Source organism: Petaurus breviceps, unplaced genomic scaffold, assembly GCF_028583685.1.
Source record: "Petaurus breviceps papuanus isolate PSGF00001 unplaced genomic scaffold, PetGlider_PUasm1.0 90255, whole genome shotgun sequence".
In the NCBI taxonomy this organism is placed as follows: Eukaryota; Metazoa; Chordata; class Mammalia; order Diprotodontia; family Petauridae; genus Petaurus; species Petaurus breviceps.
The window spans coordinates 1,318,449-1,335,990 of NW_027187200.1; the positions used below are offsets into that span (position 1 = coordinate 1,318,449).

At 38.6% G+C, this 17,542-nt stretch overlaps 2 long non-coding RNA genes across 2 annotated transcripts in view; one reads left to right on the forward strand and one right to left on the reverse strand.

The window, feature by feature from the left end:
• Positions 1 to 206: 206 nt before the first annotated feature.
• Positions 207 to 17,542, reverse strand: part of LOC138176848 (uncharacterized) — a 17,776-nt gene continuing 440 nt past the window's right edge. Inside the window, exon 2 of the long non-coding RNA XR_011172398.1 lies at positions 207 to 445. This is a non-coding gene — a long non-coding RNA (uncharacterized lncRNA). The remainder of the gene's footprint in view (positions 446 to 17,542) is intronic.
• The window catches only part of LOC138176847 (uncharacterized), a 4,861-nt gene continuing 439 nt past the window's right edge, over positions 13,121 to 17,542 (forward strand). Inside the window, exons 1-2 of the long non-coding RNA XR_011172397.1 lie at positions 13,121 to 13,331; positions 17,532 to 17,542. The exon at positions 17,532 to 17,542 is cut by the window's right edge and continues 439 nt beyond it. This is a non-coding gene — a long non-coding RNA (uncharacterized lncRNA). The remainder of the gene's footprint in view (positions 13,332 to 17,531) is intronic.

The window sequence follows — 17,542 nt, forward strand, 5'->3', positions numbered from 1 at the left end:
GAAAGGAGAGGGAGAAGAAATACAATATTAACCTTAATAGTCTCATAAATTATAAAATCCGAAAGGGACTTTTAGAGAGTTTCTAATCTAATCGCCTAATTTTACAGAGGAGGAGACTGAGACCCAAAAAGGTGAAGTGACTTGCCATAGTTACTAAAAGATAAGGTTTCCTATGAATTCAAACTGATTCAAAACATAAGAGAGAAATGCAGGGGAAAACAGAACTATCTTTGAATGGAGATTCTACATTGTTGTGGTTTGCTCTGATGAAATCTAGGACTTTTGAAATTCTGAAGAGGCAGCGTGATGTAGCAAAAAGTATATCAAACTTGGAATCAGGATGCTTGGGTTTAAGGGTGTTGGAGCTGATGTCCAAAAGTTCTTCTGTCTCTGAAGATCTAGGATTCCAAGTGATCTATTCCTCTCTTCATCATGCCTCCAGCTCCTCAAAGGAAAAAAGGACATTAAAATATAAAAATGCTGAATTAGTCACTAATTGATGGATTTTTTTTCAACTATAACAACTCACAAAGACTATGCATTGAGGTTTGATAGTGGGAGGATAGGCGGGGATGGATAGAGAGGTAGGCTACCTCCTCTGCCTCCATTCACCTGGCTGATGACTCATGTCATCTGAAGTAGGGTCACTGCATCATAAATATAAGGTTGGAAAGGATCTTAAAGTTCACCTGGCCCAGTTTCTTCATTTTATAGGTTGAAGAAGCTGAGGCACCTAGAGGCATACCTCAGTCAGCAGAATGCTGGGCTAGCAGTCAGGAAGACCTACACTTGAATCTTGCCTCAGATGCTTTCCAGCTTTGTTACCTTGAACAAGTCACTTACCTATACTTTCATTTCCTCATTTGTAAACTAGAAATAATAATAATGCCTATTTCAGAGAATACTTATAAGGATCAATGGAGAGAACAAATGAAATGGAATGAATAGAATGTTCTTAGCAAACCTTAAAGCAACTTTGTTTCCTTCAAAACTCTGCTCAATTCACACCTCTCACATGCAGCCTTTCCTCATAGTGCCCCCATACATACAAGGTTCCAGTCTGTCCTCCTAAAACTTTCACCTGATAATCATTTTGTGTATGTTTTTAGTAAACTTTTTTATATACATATTGACTCCTCCTCTATGTAAGTTCCCTGAGGTCAGGGTCTGTTTTATTTTATGTCCCCAGCATGGTGCTTGGCATTTAGTAAGCACTGAGTAAACATTTGTTGACTGACATGTTTCAGCTATTATCATGAGATACACACAAATCCATGAAAATGTTGGGTTACCTCAAAGATTTTTCCTATTTTCCCTGAAACAGTGTGATGTAGTTATGACATCTGCAGTCAGAAGATCTGGATTAAAATACCAAGTCTACACTTGCTGCCTGTGTGAACTTGGGCAGATCACTTCCTCTCCTTTGGCCTTCAGCTTTCACTAGAATACAAATGATTTGGACTAAATTATCCCTACAGTCCCTTCCAACTCTAAATCCTATGATGCAAGTAGAACAGAATCAAGGACCAACTTCTATACAGAGGGCTATGGTAACAGGGCCATGGCTGACCCTTCTATCAAGAAGGCCTGTGAACAAGATCCCACTATGGACCAAAAGAAATAGTCTAGCGGGGCGGCTAGGTGGTGCAGTGAATACAGCACCAGCCCTGAAGTCTGGAGTACTTGAATTCAAATCCAGCCTCAGATACATAACACTTACTAGCCATGTGACCTTGGGCAAGTCACTTAACCCCAATTGCCCTAACTTCCCTCCTCCAAAAAAAAGCAAAAAAAAAAATCCCAAAAACAGTCTTGTAAGTAGCTAGGAAGTTCAGTCCCTGGAGTCAGGAAGGCCTGAATTCACATTTGGTCTTAGATATAGCTAAGTGACCCTCAGCAATTCACTCGCAAATCTCTCTCTACCACTGTTTTCTCATCTTTAAAATAGGAATAACAGTAGCACATTCCCTCCCCTCCTTGTTATTGAAGATAAAGTGAGATAATATTTTTTCAAATTTTGTAAACCTAAAAAGTGTTAACTAAATGTTAGCTATTATTATTATTATTTTCCTTTGCAATGGGTTTAATTCCCATTGCAATGATGCAGAGGCCCTGAGATATTTTTAATCAAGCCCATGCCTGCCATCAATTTAAAATGAAGTTTATTTTGGGCTTTGGCTCACCAGCTGTGCTGGTCTTGTTAATTGTTTTCAAATAGGAAGCCAACAGTGGACATAGGATGGAAAAACCTGGGAAATCCCCTCTTGTCCAGATCAAATCTCCCTGGCCGGGCAATTCCAAGGCAGTTTCCAGGGGGTGTGAGCTGGGGAAAGACAAAGAGGGTTCACTCCTTTTTATGTTTACACACTAAAGATATCTGATAAAAATTAACAACAAATATGCTACTAAAAGCCATTTCCCAGTGAATAAATGGTGAAAGGAAGTCTCCACTAACCCCTCTTAATTTTGGAGCTTTCTGTCTTTTAATTATTTCCTGTTTATCCTGTATATAACTTGGTTTTTTGTATCTGTTTTCATGCTGTCTCCCCCATTAGATTGTAAGCCTTTTGAGGGCAGAGGCAGTCTTTTCCCTCTTTTTGTATCCCCAGTACTTAGCATAGTGGTTGGCACATAGTAGGTGGTTAATAAAATGTTTGTTGAATTTATTGAACTGAATAAAAAGTTCTCAGAAGAAGAATTGTAAATATTAATAAATATCAAACATTACTTCAACTTACCAGTATAAGAGAAATGCAAATCAAAACAACTCTGAGGCTTTACCTACTACTTAGCAAATTTGTGTAGATGATAAAAGACGATACTCATTGTTGAAAGGGTGTGGAAAGACAAGCACCATGATACACTGTTGGTGGAGCTGTGAATCAGTCTCATCATTCTGGAAAACAATTTTGAAACACGTTCCAAGAGTCACTAAACTACACATACCTTGGACCTAGATCCCACGGTTGGTCATATATCCCAAAGAGATTAAGGAGAGAAAGAATGGTCCCTAATACACTAAAATTTATAACCGTGCTTTCTGTAGTAACAAAAAAACAGAAACAAAGTTATGCTCATTGATTGGGGAATGGCTATACAAATTTGTGACATGCAAATATAGTATAATATTTCTATATCAAAACAAATTATGAATATGAAGAAAACAGATAATGTAGGAAAATTAATTTCAACTGATGCAGAGTGGAATAAGCAGAACCAAGAAAACAAGATGTCCAGTGACTACAACCATGTAAACAGAAAGAATAAAAACACCCAAAACCATACTGAAACAATAATGAACAAGTTCGAAGAAGAGATGAAAAAGTGTATCTCTCTCTCCCTTCTTTGCAGAGGTGGGAGACTATGGAGGAGGAACTCTGCATATACCACCAAACTTAGCTGACGTGTTGGGTAGTTTTGTACTATATTGCTTCTTTTTTCCTCTTTCTTTTTAATTATTTCTTTCAAGGAATCAATCTCTGAGGAGTGGACAAGTATGCTTGAAAATGAGACTGATGAAAACAAAAGACATTGGTGAATATAAAAACAATGGCTAGCAAGAGCCTGCCTTTTATGGAAAGAACACTGAAATTAAGAGTCAGTCTACTTGGGGTTCTAATCCTAGCTCTGGCACCAATTAGCTGGGTAACCCCATCAAGTCCCTTCCTTCTTCAACTCAGTCTTCTCATCACTAAAAAGAAAGAGTTAAACTAGATTATTTCCAAAGTCCTATCTATTTCTATCATGCCATGTATCTATGAAAACAAGACTTATGGCTTATGCTTGCAATTTTCTCTTTTAAGATTTAACCAATATTTCCAAGGTGAGTAAATGAGGGTCCATTCCTACTTGTTTGCGACTGGGCCTCTCGTTACCATGGTGACAGCTGTCTGTGTGATTATTTCCTCTGCTGAGCATGTCATATCCTTTACTGACAAAAATACACATGACTATATTTATGGTGAGGAAGTATCCTTGTCCCAATCCATTATGTTGGCAAATGAGTCTCTGGTCTCCCAGAATTGTTTATTTTTAACCTTTAGGAAATAATCCTGGTCATCTATGAGATTTCCTTGCTGGTTTTGTTAATGTTCTATATAAAAACTGAAAGGGTTTTATGGAGATGGAAAGAGAGAAGCATAGACTGTGAGCCGGAAGTAGCCTTATAAGTCATGTAGTGTAAACCCCTCATTGTACAGAGAGGAAATTGAACCTAGAGAGGTTATGTGACTCATCCAAGGTCACACAGGTAGTAAATGTTAGACATGGCATCTGAACCAGGTCTAGCACTCTTTCCATGATGCTTTGAAGATTGCAATTGTGAGCGGAGGAGGGATTGATTATTCCCTCTTGGTGAGTCAATTCAAGGTCAGGATGTAGTACAGAGAAAAATACTCCAGCAAAACCAGGAGAAACATATATTCAGATGTTGTACCAAGGTACCTGGATTTGGAGTTGGAAGACCTGAGTGTAAATCCCAGCTATCCAACTAAACTATCCAAGGGATATTGGGCAAGTCAGTTTTTTTTAAGAATGTTTTGATTTTTTCCTCTCAATTAATTGTAAAAACAATTTTAACATTCATTTTTATCATTTCTGAGTACCAAGCTTCCTCCCTCCTTGAGAAGGCAAGCACTTTGAAATAGATTGTACATGAAGCTATTTTATGGCTTAATCTTAATGTCTTCCTTCTAAGACTAGCCCCAATTTATCCTATGTGTATCTCATTTGTATGTAGCTGTATGCATGTTTTTTCCCCTATTGTGCTCCTTGACATCAGGGATGCTATTTTGTCTGGCTATAAATGTTAGTTGATTGATTGTCCTCAGTTTCCTCCTCTGAAAATTACTTGGACTGGACTAGACAGTCTCTAACAACCCTTTTTTTTTCCCGAGTGGGGAAGGCAAGGTAATTGGGGTTAAGTGACTTGCCCAAGGTCACCCAGCTAGTTAGCTTTGAGGCTGAATTTGAACTCGTGTCCTCTTGACTTCAGGGACTGTGCTGTATTCACTGCACCACCTATCTGACCCTAACCCTTCTTTTTGTTAAGGCCACAGAATTCCATAATGTCAGATCTAGAAGGAACTTTAGATAATGACTAGTCCAACCCCCTCATTTTGTGTAAGAAGAAACTGCAGCTCAGTAATGTACTCAAGATCACAAGGGTAGTGAGTAGCCCAGCCCTGAAATAGTAAGGGTCTAGAAGGTCTGAAACCTCTATAGAGACAGTGATTGCTTTCTTTGTATGAGATGAGTCTGGAGACTGTGGTATAGCAAAAAGAGCACTGGATTAGGAGTCACTACCTTTGTGGGGCAACTAGATGATAGAGTGGATAGAGCACAGGTCCTGGAGTCAGGAAGACCTGAGTTCAAATCCCAGCTATGTGACTAGCTGTGTGACCCTGGGCAAGTCACTTACCCCTGTTTGCCTCAATTTCCTCATCTATAAAATAAGCTGGAGAGGGAAATGGCAAACCTCTCCAGTATCTTTGCCAAGAAAACTCCAAATGGGGTCATGAAGAGTCAAGCACAACTAAATCAACACAACTTCTTCTTTGTAGAAATAAGAGGACTAGATGGTACCTTCCACCCTGTAATCTGTGATCTTATGAGGTGCTGCATATTGAAAATCATGAAATTGCAAAACTACCCAACTCTGAGGATCTTCAGCCTTAACCATAATCAGATGCCAGTGGGCTGACCTTTCCTTCCAAAAGAAGAAAGAACAAAACATTCTATTCGAATACCATTGCCAAATTAGTCTTTCTCAAACACCTCCTTCATCATGTCCCTCTTTTTGCTGCAAAAGCTCCAGTGTCTCCTCATTAGGTATAGGAAAAAGTCCAAAGACTCTAGCTTGGCATTCAAAGCCTTCCTCAGCCTGGCTCCAACCTACTTTTTTGCCTCCCTGCCCCACCCCCTTCACTCTCCATTCCCCAATATAAACCTCTATTTTAACCACGCTGATGTAATGACTTCCCCTCCCTCCCCCAACCATAGCCATTTGGAGTGGGATTGTGAAATCATCATTCCTCCCCTGAACAGAGAGGAAGCATTTCTGTGCCCCAGACCAGGTTGGAAAATGACACTTCCTGTTTGTTACTGTCCACTGAAGGCTTTGACTTTCTCTGAAACCCATGGGATTTCACATTACTATAACGGATCTCTATGGGTCATAGAGGGTAAGGTTTTCCTGTTATTAAATATATGTTCATTTATTTTTTAAAATCATATTAAGAAATTTATTATTGCACTCCCCTTCCCTCTATTTTCTTCCTAGTCCTGGCTTCACAACCCTCTCCTCACCCCCAACAAGCTATGCAAATCCCAATTGCCACCAATTCCTCTCCTTGAAACTCTATCCAAGGCCCAATTTAAGTTCCACCTTTTCAATAGTAAAGTGAAAAGAGTGTTAAGCTTAGCTGAGTTATGCTTTGGGCATTTTCTAGTTGTATAACCTTAGACAAGTGACTTTACCTCTCTGGGCCTTAGCTAACTCATCTGTAAAATTAGGATTATGATACTTGTACTATCTTTCTCACTATATTATTGTGATGAAAATGCTTTTTAAAAAACCTGCAGAACTATAGAAATGTGACTTATTCAGTGAAAGTTTTCCTAAATTATTTGAACCAGACACTTAAAGCACTTAGTACCAATGTCACTTATTTAACAATCTGGTATGACCTTCAATAATCCAAAAAAAAAGAAGCATTTTTAGATATACTTATTATGTACAAGGCTCTGGGGATACCTTAATGGTTCACAGAATAGATTACAGATATAGATATATAGATTAGAGCTAGAGGGGCCATTAGAATCCATCCAGTCCAAACCCCTAATTTTAGAAATGAGGAAACTGAGTCCACTAGATATTAAGTGTTCATACAGGTCTCCCAAGTAGTAAGTGACAGAGCCAGGAATGAGTCCCATGTACTCTGATCCTAAATCCAGCAATCCTTCTGTTTTGATTCAAACAAATAGGTACTGTCTTCCAAGATGCATGTTGCAACCCATACATGGCCCCTTAAAAGGTCTTCAAGCCAGGATCACACTTTTAGCAAGTACCTGAACTTGACACTCAGATCTTCCTGATTTGAATTTGAACTCAGATCTTCCTGATTCCATATCCAGCCCCTTACCTGCGGTGCTACCTAGTTGTCTCAAAGCCAGAAGTTTCGGCAGAAAGATATGGGCCTATATGGGGAAACCCCAACGTATTTCCAATCTGCCCAGTGTTCAAGGGGTGGGCCTTTAGTTTCTCTTTTTTTTTTTTTTAAAGCAATTGGGGTTAAGTAACTTGCTCAAGGTTACAAGGCCAGTTATTATTTCTGGGTGTGGTGCTGAGTATCTGAGCCCGGATTTGATCCAGGTCATCCCGACACTGGAGCCGGTGCTCTTACTCGCTGAGCCACCTGGCCGTCCCTAAGCAATTGGGGTTAAGTAACTTGCTCAAGGTTACACGGCCAGGTGTTTCTGGGTGGGTGCTAAGTGTCTGAGCCCGGGATTCAATCTCCAGGTCTTCTCAACACTGGAGCCGGTGCTCTTACTTGCTGTGCTACCTGGCCGCCCCCCTTTAGTTTCTCTTGACGCCGTGCAGATACCAATGGAGTGCATGGGTTGTTAATTAGTTATCTCTTGCTGCAGGTGGATGACTAGTCTACTTCTTCTCTGCTTATATTTTTTCCTGGTAACATCATTAGTTCATTTTTTCTTGTGAAATTTTTGGTGGATAACATTTTGCAGACTACCCACATCTGCCACCTATCTTTCCATTGTCCTTTGAGAGATTTACCACCTTACTACTGTGGGGATGGTGGTATTTTGGGATTTGTAGCCATACAGCATCACAGGAAGATTTATTTTGGGGTCTGAAACTATGTTTTCATCAACATAGGGAAACTCTTGGTATAGAAACTCCCTCTCCTGATGACAATCAGAAATTTATCTAACAAAGTCTTAGAGAATTTCCTGAAACTCTGAAGGGTTAAGTGATATGCCCGTGGTTTTACAGCTAACATGTATCAGAGACAGGATTTGAACTCAGGTCTTCTTGACTCCAAGGCCAGCTTTCTAGTGTTAAAATACCGTGTTTCCCCGATAATAAGACACTGTCTTATTAACTTTTTTGGACAGAAAAACACCAGAGGGCTTATTTTCAGGGGAGGGCTTATTTTAATGAACATTGACAGCAATTTTAATAAACAGGTAAATGTGAACAAAAAAATGTACCTTTATTCAATAAGCAAATCACTGGGGAAGAACAGGATGACGCACTCACTGCTGCAGCTCTGATTGGATGCAGCTCGGAGCATGGCGTGCGTTTCACCGGGGGGGGGGGGGTGGGGGGGGGGGCGGTGCATACAGAGGGTACCGTAATGTAGCGTGTAGCGCAGGGGATCACCTTCACTACAGTAGCAATCTCAATAGGGCTTATTTTCGGAGGAGGGCTTATTTTAGAGGAATCTTACACAGTAAGGGGAGGGCTTATTTTCGGGATAGGTCTTATTATCGGGGAAACCCAGTAATGGCCCTTGTTTCAAGGAGAACTTTGGAGGTGGTAAAAAAAACAAACAAACCACTGCGCAATTATACGAATGCAATCTGGTCTATTTACCTCCCCTTGTTCAGTTCTGTGCCTAGCTTATTGTCCGTCTGTATTATTATTTTTTGTGTGTATATATGTGTGTATACATATATGTATGCATAGATGTACCTATACATCTAAATGTATGCACATATTTATGTATATGTGCACATACATGTATATGCACATACACAGAGGGAAAGTAACAAATTTTTTTTCAAGTTTTCACTTTTATAAGATTTTTTAGTTCCAAATTTTTTCTTTCTCCCTTCCTTCCCTCCCCATGACAGCAAGCAATCTGATAGAGGTTATGCATATGCAATCATATTAAACATATTTCCACATTAGTCATGTTGTGAAAGAAGAATTAGAACAAAAGGGAAAAACTACGAGAAAGAAAACAAAAAACACAAAAGTGAAAATAGTATGCTTCAATCTGCATTCAAATTCCATAGTTCTTTGTATGTGGATAGCATTTTCTATCATAGTCTTTTGGAATTGTCTAAAATCATTGTATTGCTGAGAAGAGGTAAGTCTATCATAGTTGGTCATTACATAATGTGGCTGTTACTGTGTACAATGTTCTCCTGGTTCTGCTCCCTTAATTCTGCATCAGTTCATGTAAGTCTTTCCAAGTTTTTCTGAAACCTGCCTGGTCATCATTTCTTATGGAACAACAGTATTCCATTACATTCCTATACCACAACTTATTCAACCATTCCCCAATTGATAGACATCCCCTCAATTTGGAATTCTTTGCCATCATGAAGAGACCTGCTATAGATATTTTTGTACATATGAATCCTTTTCCCTTTCTTATGATCTCTTTGGGATACAGACCTAGAAGTGGTAATGCTGGATCAAAGGGTATGCACAGTTTTATAGCCCTTTGGGCACGGGGAACAGACATTTATACAGCACCTGCTATATGTCAGGCACAACGCTGAGTACTTTCCAAATATTGTCTTGTTGAAGGAAGGAAGGAAAGGATTCTAAGAGATGATGGTAAAGGAAATTCTAAGCATACCCTATACATCCCAGTGATTCTGAACCTCTGTAGGTCATCAACCAGACCCCATTCCCATCTCCAACCACTCAATTCCTTATTTCCACCCCCAGCCCTCCCACCACATTATTTTAATGGAAGACTATTAACCCCTTCTTATGTGCCCTCTGGAATGCCTCTTTCATAGGCAAAAGACTTCCCTTTACCCTAAATCTTTTCTTCCCCATACCTTTCATCTTCTAGCTATCACCATAGCCTAACTTCCCACAATGACATAATCTCTCTGGCTACCCTTTCCCATACTGGCTGCTCCCTCACTCTTTCCCCTTGGCTCACTGGTCTGGGTTGTTGGGGAGTTGGAATATTCCATGCTCCCCATTGCCACTTCCAGTTTCTCTCACTACCTCCATCACTCCATAACCTCTCCTCCTTTGAGGCTCATGCAATGCATATATACCACTCAATCAAAATTCTAGTAGCTACTGAGGCTGCCAGACTACTCCCCTTCTTTCCCCAATGAGTTTGGTACCTGGCTCACAATTTTTCTCTCCTCCCTAATTTCTGCTCTCATACTAGGGGACTTCAGTATATATATTAACATTCTCTCAAACACCCTGACTATTTAGTTCTCAACCTACTCACTTCCTATGACCTATTGTTCCACCCCACCTCACCTACACACAAACATGGCCATACCTTTGATCTTGCCAATATCCAATATACATAACATAACAACGCCTCCATGTTCAAGAATTACAAAATCCTCTTATCTGACCATTGACTTTGCCCATCTCTCTCCACCTTCCCCTACCAGCTGTCCCCTTTATTCAGTGACCTCCTGTCAGGTGGCAGGATAGTAAAGCAGGTCTTTCTTGGGGAAGGGAGGCAGAAGCTTTTTATGAGACAGATATGACCAAACACAGCATAGCTTCCTCTGCTGCCCTTACCAATGTGGCAAACAGCTGAGATGAGTGGAAACTAATGGCAAATGAACTTCTGCAATAGGAAGGTCATTGGTTGAAGAATGATTGGTGGATTCAGAGACCATTTGGGTTAGTGGGTAGGGATAAAGTATCCTATGGAGAGAGTGTTTGGGGAGGCACTACAGTGCCTACTGGGGGAGCGATTGACAAACTCTTTTCCCTTTGGTTGTCACTGTAATATTTGCATCGATGCTTGTGTCTGAGTTTGGACCTTGTACTGTATCAGTTCAATATACCAGCATGGGGAACTAGTGGTAGGAAGGTTGTGATACATTCCAGCCCTGCCTATTTCAATGGCAGAGAGCTTTCCTCAAGTCCTCCTTCCAAGAGGAGGCTTCATAAGGATTCTAGGCAGCATAACATATTAAGAGATACTCCTGTGTAGTGGAAAAGGTGCTTTATTTAGAGCACGGGGACCTGGGTTCAAATCCAAGCCTTATCACTTATCACTTTATGTGACCTTGGACAAGTCATTTAACCTCACTGGGCCTCAGTTTCCCCATCTGTAAAATGAGATTAGACCAAGTGACATATAAGATCCCATCTAGGATTTAGGTTTAACCAGTGTTGATTCAATGAATTCTGGGGAGATGCAACCCCTGAGTAATTGGCTAGTCATTATTTAATGGTCTCATGAAGGCTTCAGTGATTTTTCAGTAATCTGAAGGATTCTTCCTACTGTCTTGAGAAAGAGGAAGGATTCAGAACAAGGCAAGAGGGGAATGGAGGCAAAATAAAACATAATGACTTACACTCTAGTGTTTTGAGTTATAAAGGACTTTAGATACCAATTGGTCCTCTCAACAATCCTATAAGGTAGAGGGTATAAGTGTTATCATTCCCATTCTTCAGATGAAGAAACTAAAGCACAAAGATGGTAAATTTATTCTACGAAGTTGCACAGCTTTTAAATATTGAGCTAGGATCTGAATCCGTGTTGAACCTAAATCCACTGTTCAATCCACTGCACCTTTGCCAACCTAAATTTAGAAAACTTCAGTGGCTTTCAGGGAAGAAGGCAGTCATAGTGATGGATCGAAGGTGAGAGAAGCATGGTGGTGTTCTCCCCTATTAGACTGTGACATCCCTGAGGGCAGGCACTAAATCTTACTCACCATAATGGACTTTGTAGCACTTAGCACAGAGCTTTGTCCATAGTAGATGTTGGAAAGGCAGCAGATATAATAGAAAGAACTATGATTTTGGAATCAGAATTCTGCCTTCAAATTGCAATTCTTCTGTATTACTACCTGTATGACTTTGGGCATGCTGCTTCCCTGTCTGGGCTTTAGAGAGGCACTGTCACATAAGGATAACTAGCTGACCTTGGATTTGGGGCAGTCTGGCTGCACATGGTGTCTCTGATACTTACCAGCTGTGGGACCATAGGCAAGTCATTTAACCTCTTATAAAAGAAGGGTGAGAATTCCTATTTTATAGAGCTCTTGCAAGGACCAAGTAAGATAATATTGGCAAAACCTTTGGGCACTTTAAAGTACTATATAAATATCACTTATTTTTTAATCTGTAAAATAAAGTAGAGGAGGTGAGAAAGGCTTGATTAGCCAATCCCTCAGCTCCTTTCAGTCTAAGGAATGAGATGTCTGTCAAGCTGGACTTTGGGCATTTCTCCAAGAAAGCAGGTTCGTCCTACCTGGGACAATATAGTAGAGGCCTTTGGCAGCCAGAGAATAGCTCAAGCTGTATGCATCTTTATTATTATTATTTCTTTTTTAAAATTAAAATTTAATTTTTTGACCCTCATTTAAAAAATTTTCAGTTCCAAATTCTTTCCCTCCCTCCAGCCCCTTTCTCACCTGTTAAGAAGTTAAGCAATATCACATGTGCGTGCCTTATTCCTCCCCATTGAAATAGGTAATTGGAATTCCCTAGGGAGGAGCACAGAAGGTGGGGATGGAGGTGGAGGAACAGAAAAGTTCTGAAGACAAATATCCCTCTTTCTTCTACCTTAACATGATTCCTCTATCAACTATCCTCCCATTCAATGAGTGTTCCTTAGTATTTCCTGTGTACAGTGTTAGAAGAGGTACAAAATTTAGATCATATGCAACCCTTGTAACCAAGGAACTTACAGTCTGCCTGGGGGAAATAATACTAAGATGATACAAAAAATTTATATGAAAAATACAATAGATGATTATAGATACAGTATTACATGATAAAGACGTAAGTGAAGTCACAAAGTTCTATGTTCTATGCATAGCTCTATGCCCAAGGAGGAAGTTCATTACTGGTTTCATGATGGCATCTAAATTTAGTTCAAATTTTCAATAAGTTTAAATAGGTGAAAAAACATAATACATTTCTACAGCATTTTAAAAAGCTTTCCTTGTAACGATTTGTAATGGGAATGTAAATTTGAAGATCTTCCCTGCCCCTAGGCTAAAGTGCACTTGGAGCTTGGGGTGGGAGGCTTGTTTTTCAGTAGATACTTCTTGATTGGCCAGTGACTAGTCAATAAGGTTGTTACATTCTCTGAGCCAGGAGAAGGCTATATAAGCCCTGATGTGTAGCTTTGTTTTGGGGCTCACTTTGAGAAGTGTTCTGTGATTTGATATGGATTCTGGGAAGCCGTTGTCCAGAGCCCCCCGGCTTTGAAAAACCCAGATGTTGATTGGGTATGGATGTAATGGCTGGACAATTTGGAAATCTGTCTACTTGATCTGTTTCTGTCTTGATAATTATGCCTGTATACTTTGAAGTTCGGGGTGCTGACCTCTTTCCCCTGAACTAGGTAAACGATACATGTTTGACTGATTAAAGTAAGCTTGTTAACCCATTTTGAGTTGCTTTCCTTTATCAAAGCAGATCCAAGAACTTGTGGTGGCAGCAAACCCTGAGGATGCTTGGGGTGCTTGCTGCTACACGATTCTATGAAGCTACTAGAACAAGTAGTATTATCTCCATTTTTAGAAAGTAACTAAGAGAGGACTTAAAATTTGCCTGTGGTCATACACCTAATAATAGAGTGTTAACTTCTTTCTCTGTCCTTCCTGCTTATAGAATTAACAATTTTAGGACCATAGCCTTAGATCTAGCAGGCATCTTAGAGGTCCTCCCACTTAACCTTCTCATTTTGCAAATGAGAAACCTGAGATCCAGAAAGGTTTAGTCACTTACCCTCTAGGTAGCAAATGGAAAAAGTGGGATTGTGTAAAGCCAAGCAGGAGCAACTTTCCAGAGGACTGCTGCTGTGAACAGCTTCAAGGTTCTGATTACATACATTACATCTGATACATGCGTGGCAGCATGCAATCAAGTATAGGATTTGCAAATACTTTCACATTAGATGTTAGTCAGGTTATGAAGGATTGTAACAGATGAAATGAACAATGGGAAAGAGGAAATAAAACCAAACAAGAAAAAGAATGAGAGCAGGTACTTTGCTTCAATCTGAATTCCAACTCTGTTCTTTCTAGTTCTTTCTCTGAATGTAGACATCTCTCTCCATCATGAGTCTTTTGGAGTTGTCTTATAACCTTGCATTGCTGATAAGGGACCAGTCTATCAGAGTTGGTCATTACACATACATTGTGTCTGTAATTGTGTACAAATTTCTCCTGGTTCTGCTCTTCTCACTCAGCATCAGTTTGTATAAGCCTCTCCAGGTAAATATGAAGTCCATCTGCTCCTCATTTCTTATAGCACAATAGTATTCCATTACATTCATATATCACAACTTGTTTGGCCATTACCCAAATGATGGGCATCCCCTTAATTTCCAATTCTTTGCCACCACAAAAAGAGCTGCTATAAATATTTTTGTACATATGGGTCTTCCTCCTACTTCTATGATCTCGTTGGGATACAACCCTAGAAGTGGTATTGCTGGGTCAAAGGGTATGAAATTATTTATAGCCCTTTGGGCATAGTTCCAGATTGCTCTCCAGAATGGTTGAATCAGTTCACAACTCCACCAACCCATTTAGACCTGATTTTGGTATATGGTGTTAGATAATGGCCTATGCCCAGTTTCTGCCATACTATATTCCAGTTTTCCCAGAAGTTTTTGTCAAATAGTGAGTTCTTATCCCCAAAACTGGGGTCTTTGGGTTTATCAAACAGTAGATTACTATAGTCATTGACTGCTGAGTCTTGTGTACCCAATCTATTCCATTGATCCACTACTCTATTCCTCAGTCAGTACCAAGTAGTTTTGATGACTGCTGCTTTATAATACAGATTAAAATCTGATATGGCTAGGCCACCTTCCCTAGCATTTCTTTTCATTAATTCCCTTGATATTCTAGACCTTTTTTCCTTCCAAATGAATTTTGTTACTATTTTTTTTAGCTGTATAAAGTAATTTTTTGCTAGATTGATTGGTATGGCACTAAATATGTAATTTAATTTAGGTAAAATGATCATTTTTATTATATTAACTTCACCCAGCCATGTGATGTTTTTCCAATTAGTTAAATCTGACTTCATTTGTGTGCAAAGTGTTTTATAGTTGTGTTTATATAGGTCCTGGGTTTGTTTTGGCAGGTACATTCCCAGATATTTTATAATGTAACTTTAAATGGGATTTCTCTATCTATTGCTGTTGCATTTCATTAGAAATATATGGGAATGCTGAGGATTTGTGTGGGTTTATTTTATATCCTGCAACTTTGCCAAATTTATTTATTGTCTCAAGTAGTTTTTTACTTGATTCTCTAAGTATATCATCATATCATCTGCAAAGAGTGATAGCTTAGTCTCTTCTTTGCCTAATTTGATGCCTTCAATTTCTTTTTCTTCTCTAATTGCCACTGCTAACATTTCTAGTACCAGATTGAATAAGGGGAGTAATAGTGGACAATCTTGTTTCACCCCTAATTTTACTGGCAATGCTTCTAGCTTATCCCCACTACATATAATACTTGCTGATGGCTTTAAACAGATGCTACCTATTATTTTAAGGAGGACTCCGTTTATTCCTATTCTTTCTAGTGTTTTTAATAGGAATGGATGTTGTATTTTGTCAAAAGCCTTTTCTGCATCTATTGAGATAATCATATGGTTTCTGCTAGTTTTATTGTTTATATAATCAATTATACTGATGGTTTTCCTAATATTGAACCATCCTTGCATTCCTGGAATAAATCCGTCCTGATCAAAGTATATTATTCTCGTGAAAAGTTGCTGTAGTCTTTTTGCTAATATTTTATTTAAAATTTTTGCATCTATATTCATGAGGGAAATTGGTCTATAATTTTCTTTCTTCATTTTGTCTCTTCCTGATTTAGGCATCAGTACCATATTTGTGTCATAAAAAGAATTTGGCAGGACTCCTTCTTCACTAATTTTCCCAAATAGTTTGTGGAGTATTGGAATCAATTGTTCTTTAAATGTTTGATAGAATTTGCTAGTAAATCCACCTGGCCCTGGAGATTTTTTCCTAGGGAGTTTACTGATGGCTTTTTCCATTTCTTTTTCTGAGATGGGGTTAAGTAATTTATTTCCTCTTCCGTTAATCTGGGCAATTTCTATTTTTGAAAATATTCATCCATTTTACTAAGATTGTCAAATTTATGTGCATACAATTGGGCAAAATAATTCTTAATTATTGTTTTAATTTCCTCTTCATTGGAGGTAGATTCACCCTTTTCATTTTTGATACTCGTAATTTGGTTTTCTTCTTTCTTTTTTATTTTTATCATATTGACTAAAGGTCTATCAATTTTATTGTCGTTTTTTTTTATAAAACCAGTTCAGTTTTATTTATTAATTCAATAGTTTTCTTAATTTCAATTTTATTAATCTCTCCTTTGGTTTTCATTATTTATAATTTAGTATTTAATTGGGGATTTTCAATTTGTTCTTTTTCTAGCTTTTTCAGTTGAATGCCCAATTCATTGACCTCCATTTTCTTTAATTTATTCATGTATGCATTCAGATTTATAAAACTTCCCCTAAGAACCGCCTTTGCTGCATCCCACAAGTTTTGGTATGTTGTCTCATTATTGTCATTCTCTTGAATGAAGTTACTGATTGTTTCTATAATTTCTTGTTTGACCCATTCATTTTTTAGGATTAAATTATTTAGTTTCTAATTAGTTTTTAGTCTATCTTTCCATGTCCCTTTATTGCATATGATTTTTATTGCATCATGATCTTAAGGAATAATGCATTTAATATTTCTGCCTTTCTGCACTGAATTGTGAAGTTTTAATGCCCTAGTACTTGGTTGATTTTTGTGTATGTGCCATGTACCACTGAGGAGAAGGTATATTCCTTTTTATTCTCATTCAGTTTTCTCCAGAGAGCTATCATATCTAGCCTCTCTATAATTCTATTCACCTCCTTAACTTCTTTCTTGTTTATTTTGAGGTTAGATTTATCAAGTTCAGAGAGGGGGAGATTGAGGTCCCCCACTAGTATAGTTTTACTATCTATTTCTTCCTCTAATTCCCTTAACTTCTCCTCTAGGAATTTGGATGATATATCACTTGGTGCATATATGTTAAGTAATGATATTGCTTCATTCTCGATGGTGCCTTTTAGCAGAATATAGTTTCCTCCCTTAGGTCTTTTAATTAGATCTATTTTTTGCTTTTGCTTTATCTGAGATAAGGATTGCTACCCCTGCTTTTTTTTACTTTAGCTGAAGCATAATATATTCTACTCCAGCCTTTTACCTTTACCCTTTGCGTATCCCCTTGTTTCAAATGTGTTTGCTCCAACCAGTTGTTTAATTTATAATGTGATCATTTATACCTTGGAAATCAACAAATGCTACAAATTGTGACCTTATTTATTATTTTGTTGCTTGTCCAGGCTTAAGGAAATGATGGCAAAAATGTTAATAATACAGATTAAACCTGTGTTGTGGGAGCCAGTCGTAAAACATTTACAATCAGTACACCTCTCCCCAAAATCCAGTCAAACTGAAACTACTAGTTGTTTCCAGTTTTGTCCTGACTCTCCCCTATCTATGTATTCCTTATAGAAACTGTTTCC